At 46.1% G+C, this 6,456-nt stretch overlaps 1 protein-coding gene across 13 annotated transcripts in view; it reads left to right on the top strand.

Annotated features, from left to right (window-relative positions):
• Positions 1-6,456, top strand: part of MLLT10 (MLLT10, histone lysine methyltransferase DOT1L cofactor) — a 218,037-nt gene that overhangs the window by 61,725 nt on the left and 149,856 nt on the right. The gene's annotated exons all lie outside the window — the stretch shown is intronic.

Here is a 6,456-nt window from a genome sequence, read left to right as displayed (position 1 = left end):
CCGGGAGGCATATTACCTTTTACTATATAGGATAGAGGCCTGGTACACGGGTGGGGGCTGGCTGGTTTGCCCTGAAGGGTGTCCTGAATCAGGGTGGGGGTCCCCACTGGGGTGCCTGGCCAGTTTGGGTGAGGGACTGAGGGCTGTTTTCCGGAAGCGGGTGACTGAGGCTCCCAACCGCTCCTTTTTTTCTTTTTCTTTTTTTTTATTCTGGGCCAGCTTTAGCTCTGAGGCCTCGCTGCTGAAAACATCGATACAATGTTGCGGTCGGGCTGGCTGAAGCCTGGCTGAATGAAAGCCCGCTTCTGGGGTTTTGTTTAGCTTCTATATTTGCAACATAGTACATAGTTGCTTAGAGTTGCAGCTGAGAGGCCGGCAGCGGCAGGCGGGGAACGTTGGAGTCCGCCGTCACTGGAGCAAGCAAGCCTCCCTGCTTGCTTCAGTGCATGGCTGCCAGCCGCCATCTTGGCTGACAGTTAATTTGCATAAGGATATGCTGATTAGCCAATGGGAAGGGTAGCGGTCGTACGCTAATTACCATGTTTCTCTTTTATTAGTGTAGATATGCATAACCCATGGACATAGACAATAGTGTGGTGAAGGCCTGGGGGGAAGGGGGGTGGTGCGACTTTCAATAATAAAGATAAATTTTTAAAAAGTAGAGGTAAATGGTGTCTCAGAATTCACACAAGAAGTAATTTGTTTATGCAAAACAGTCATGGAAAATTTCAACAAAAGAGTGCATATGTGCCAGCAAAGCCATGGAGGCCATTTACCCGATATGCTATTCCATACATAACCCTATACTGTATACTTTATGAATCAATAAAAAATTTACAATTTTTAATTATAAACCTGTGTTTTCTATCAAAATTACTTCTTGCGTGAATTTTGGGACACCCTTTATAATTTCTGTTAGTATACATTTACATTTTGGGTAGCCAACTCTAAAGTATTTTTTGTCTTTTTATTGAATTTATTTGGGTGACATTGATTAACAAAAACAAATTTCAGGTATACAGTTCTACAACACATTGTCTATGCACTGTATTGTTTGTTCATCACCCTAAGTCAAGTCTCCATTGATCACCATATATACCCCTTATACCCTCCACCTCACCCCACTTCCCTCCCCCTGGCAATCACCATGCTGTTGTCCTGTCCATGAGTTCTTTCTCTTTCCCCCTTTCCCCCTCAATTCCTTCTCTCCTAGCATCTCTCACAGCTGTCAGTCTACTGACTTTGAGTCTGTCTCTATTTTGCTTGTTAGTTCATTTTGTTCATTAGATTCCACATAAGTGAAATCATATGGTCTTTGTCTTTCTCTTATTGGCTTATTTCACTTAGTATAATATTCTCCAGGTCCATCTATGCTGTCAAAAAGGGTAAAATTTCCTTATTTTTTTATGGCCGAGTAGTATTCCATTGTGTAAATGTACCACAGCTTTTTTATCCATTCATGTATTGATGGGCACTTGGATTGCTTCCAAATCTTGGCTATTGTAAGTAACTCTGCAATGAATGTAGGGTTGCATATATTCTTTCAAGTCAGTGTTTTGGGTTTCTTTGGATATATATTTCCAGAAGTGGAATCACTGGGCCATAAAGCAGTTCCATATTTAATTTTTTGATGTAACCCCATACCATTTTCCACAGTTGCTACACCAATCTGCATTCCTACCAATAGTGCATGAGGTTTCCATTTTCTGCACATTCTCCCCAACACTTGTTTGTTGATTACTGATAATAACCATTCTGCTAGGTGTGAGGTGATATCTCATTGCAGTTTTAATTTGTATTTCTCTGATGATTAGTGAATGACATTTAACATTTTTTATATGTCTATTGGCCTTCTGTATGTCCTCTTTGGAACTTTGCCCATTTTTAAATTGGATTGTTTTTTGGTGTTGAGTTTTGTAAGTTCTTTAAAAATTTTGGATATTAACCCCTTTTGAGGTCTGTTGGGTCTAGTTAGGTCCTATATCATGTCTATTCTGATCCTTTGCCCATTTTTTAATTGGATTGTTTGTTTTTTGGTGTTGAGTTTTGTAAGTTCTCTATAAATTTTGGGTATTAACCCCTTATCAGATGTATCAGCAAATATGTTCTCCCATTGAGTGGTTGTCTTTTCATTTTGTTGAAGGTGTCCTTTGCTGAGCTGATGTAGTCCATTTGTTTATTTTTTTGTTTTGTTTCCCTTGCCTGAGGAGATATAGTAGAAAAAAAATTGCTACGAGAAATGTCTGAGATTTTACTGCTTATGTTTCTTCTAGGATTTTTATGGTTTTGAGTCTAACTTGTAAGTCTTTATTATATTTGAGTTTATTCTTGTGTATGGCGTAAGAGGGTGGTCTAGTTTCATTGTTTTGCACATATCTGTTTAATATTTCTAACACCATTTATTGAATAGATTAAAGTATTTTTGGCAAAGAATACAGTAATGGTCTTAGTAATGAAAAGGGAAAAATACAATGTTTTTGGCAATACATATATTTACATAATTTATTGTTTAAACTATATTATATTGTCACATTTTCCAAAATTTAAAGAAGTATTAATAACAGTCTCTCTTACTCCTGTTCACCATTTGCCTAGTTCCTCAACAACTTTCCTACCACCGAGACAATTGCTGTTATTACTTTTTTTTGGCATATCCTTCTAGGTCTTTTGGCATATGCAGATACATATGAATAGTCAAATATTCCCTCCAGTTTAAAAAAAAATTGATTTTGGAGAGAGAGGTAGAGGGAGAGAAATGTTGCCTCCTTATGTACCCCAACAGGGGTCAACCTGCAACCTGACTGTGTGCCCTGACTGTGAATTGAACAGGTGACCTTTCAGTGCATGGGATGATACTCAACCAACTGAACCACACTGGCCAAGACTCCAATTTTTATTTTGGATGAATATTATACATACTCTTGCATCCTAATTATTTTCACAGAACATTTTATCTCTATTATCAGTATAGAGCTGTTTTTTTTTGTTTGTTTGTTTGTTTTATCCTGTTATATAATTAGTCACCAATTGATGGACTTTCTAATCTGCTTTTAGTAACTAGAGGCCCAATGCACAAAATTCGTGCAAGAGTAGGCCTTCCTTCCCCAAGCTGCCGGCACTGGCTTCCCTCTGGCACCCGGGACCCTGCCTTCCCTCGCAGCTCTGGCTTTATCGGGAAGGTTGTCCGGTCTAATTAGCATATTACACTTTTATTTTTAGAGATGTTTTTATATATGTCATTTTGCTTATATGCAAGTACATCTGTAAGATTATTAATTCCCAGAAGTGAAACTGTAGGGTCAAAGGGATTTTACAATTAATTTTGGTAGATAATTCCAAATTATTCTCCCTAGTGTTTGTACCAAGTTATATTCCCAGTAACAATCTACACTAATAAAAGACAAACATGCAAATTGACCATACCTTCGCCATGCCTTAAGCCACGCCCACCAGTCAGTCAGAGCAACTATATGCAAATTAACCCAACCAAGATGGCGGCCGGCAGCCACAGAGCTGGAGCGAGCGGGAGGCTTGGTTGCTCCAGTGATGGAGGAAGCCAAGCTTCCCGCCCGCCCTGGCCGGCTCGGAGCTCCACTGAGGGCTACAAAGTTTCAATTATAGAAGGTAATAAATCCCAGAATAAAAAAAATAAAAAAAAGCAGAGGCTGGGAGCTTCTGTTGCCGGGGGGCTTGGCCAGCCTGAAAACGGCTCTCAGCCCCTCACCCTGACTGGCCAGGCACCCCAGTGGGGATCCCCCACCCTAAAGGGGGTGTGGCCAGCATGAAAACAGCCATCAGACCCTCACCTAGGCTGGCCAGGCACCCCAGTGGGGACCCCCACCCTGATCTGGGACACCCTTCAGGGCAAACCTGCCGGCCCCCACCCATGCACCAGGCCTCTATCCTATCTAATAATAGAGAAACATGGTAATTAGCCGTACCTCCGCTACCCTTCCCATTGGCTAATCAGGGCGATATGCAAATTAACTGCCAACCAAGATGGCGGCTGGCAGCCACGCAGCTTGAAGCGAACAGGAGGCTTGATTGCTTCAGTGACAGAGGAAGCCAACGTTCCCCGCCTGCCTTGCCGGCCTCTGAGCTTGCAGTTTAAGAAACAATGTTACAAATATAGAAGCTAAACAAAACCCCAGAAACCTGCTTTCAGCCAGCCGGGCTTCAGCCAGCAGGACCGCAACATTGTTTCAATTATAGAACAAACGCAGATCCCTGCTTTCAGCCAGCCGGGATCTCAGAGCTGGAGTGAGCAGGACCGCAACAGTGTTACAATTATAGAACCCAAACAAACCAGATACCTGATTTCAGCAGCCGAGGCCTCAGAGCTAGAGCCAAGCCTCAGAGCTAAAGCTGGCCCAGAATAAAAAAAAAAAAGAAAAAAAGGACAGGTTGGGAGCTTCAGTCACCCGCCAGCCTGAAAACGGCCCTCAGCCCCTCACCCAGAATGGCCAGGCACCCCAGTGGGGACCCCCACCCTGAAGGGGGTGTGACCAGCTGCAAACAGCCATCATCCCCTCATCCAGGCTGGCCAGGCACCCCAGTGGGGACCCCCACCCTGATCCAGGACACCCTTCAGGGCAAACCAGCCGGCCCCCACCTGTGCACCAGGCCTCTATCCTATATCGTAAAAGGGTAATATGCCTCCCAGCACCGGAATCAGCGGAGCAGCGAGGCCTCCCGGGACCGGGATCAGCGGAGCAGCAAGGTCTCCCGGCACTGGGATCAGCGTGACAGGGGGCAGCGACCAAACCCCCTGATCGCCGTGCGGCTCTTTGTGTGACGGGGCGGGGCCACAACCTCCCTATCCACACTGCTCTGTTCGTGACAGGGGAAGCCGCCCCAACCCCCTGATCAGCCCTGCTCTGTGCCTGATAGGGGGGAGCTCCCCAACCCCCTGATGTGCCCTGCTCTGTGCGTGACAGGGGGGAGCTCCTCAACCCCCTGATCGGCCCTGCTCTGTGTGTGACAGGGTACGGAGCCCCAACCCCCTGATGGGCCCTGCTCTGTGCGTGATGGGGTGGCGCCGCAACCTCCCTATCGACCCTGCCTTGAGTGTGACCGGGTGGTGCCCCAACCCCCCAATCGGCCCTACCCTGAGCGTGACTAGGGGTGGCATCTCAACCTCCCAATCCGCCCTGCTCTGTGCATGACAGGGGGCGGCGCCCCAACTCCCCAATCGGCCCTGCTCTGAGCCCGACCAGGGGTTGCACCTAGGGATTGGGCCTGCCCTCTGCCACCCGGGAGCAGGCCTAAGCCAGCAGGTCATTATCTCCCGAGGGGTCCCAGACTTCGAGAGGGCACAAGTGGGGCTGAGGGACCTCTTCTCCCCCCCCCCCCAGTGCACAAATTTTTGTGCACCTGGCCTCTAGTACTATATAATAAAAGAGTAATATGCAAATTGACCTTAGCAGCAGAAAGACTGGGAATGACTGGTCACTATGACACACACTGACCACCAGGGGGCAGATGCTCAATGCAGGAGCTGTCCCCTGGTGGTTAGTGTGCTCCCACAGGGGGAGCTCTGGTCAGCCACAAGCCAGGCTGATGGCTGCCAGCACAGCGGTGGTGGTGGGAGCCTCTCCCACCTCCTCAGCAGCACTAAGGATGTCCGACTGCATCTTAGGTCTGCTCCCAGCTGGTAAGTGGACATCCCTCTTATGTGCTGCCGGGCTGCCAGAGGGATGTCTGACTGTCAGCTTGGGCCCGTTCCCCCCAGGGAGCGGGCCTAAGCCAGCAGGTGGACATCCTCTGAGAGGTCATAGACTGCAAGAGGGCATAGGCCGAGATGAGGGACCACCGTGCCTCTAGTAAACCGTAAAAGCTGTTTTCTATACCTTTGGTAATCCAATAGGTAGAAATTGGTGTCTCTGAGAAGGTATTTTTACATTTCTCTTTTTTTATAAGTGAATCTGACCATCTTTTCATATTTTAAAGAGCAATTTGTTCTCTTTTGTGGTCTGTTCATATACTTTTTCTGTTTGTTTGGTGATCTGTTTTTTTCCTTTTAAAAAAATATATTTTTATTGATTTCACAGAGGAAGGGAGAGAGTAGAGAGAGAGATAGAAACTTCAGTGATGAGAGAGAATCATTAATTGCCTGCCTCTGGCACACCCCCCACTGGGGCTTGAGCCCACATGCCCGGGATTCGTATCGTGACCTCCCTGGTTCATAGGTCCTCACTCAACCACTGAGCCACTTCAGCCAGGTGAGGGCCTATGTATTTTTAGTTAATTATTACTCCTGGCTTGCAGCCCTTCATGTTATTGCTGAAAGGGGGTGCACTAATTCTCTTTCTACCTTAGTTGTCTGTGAACATAAAACTCTGTTCTTGCAGCTTTCTGAGTTTGTCAAAAGCAGCTTTACCCTGTCAGCTGCTTTCTCTAAAATAGGCAAATATCCCCTGGTTGGGGAAAGTAGCTGAAAGTTACATACCAATCTGG

The sequence above is a fragment of the Myotis lucifugus genome, unplaced genomic scaffold, assembly GCF_000147115.1.
Source record: "Myotis lucifugus unplaced genomic scaffold, Myoluc2.0 scaffold_132, whole genome shotgun sequence".
Taxonomy (NCBI): domain Eukaryota; kingdom Metazoa; phylum Chordata; class Mammalia; order Chiroptera; family Vespertilionidae; genus Myotis; species Myotis lucifugus.
This window is presented reverse-complemented; position numbering and strand designations above follow the sequence as displayed.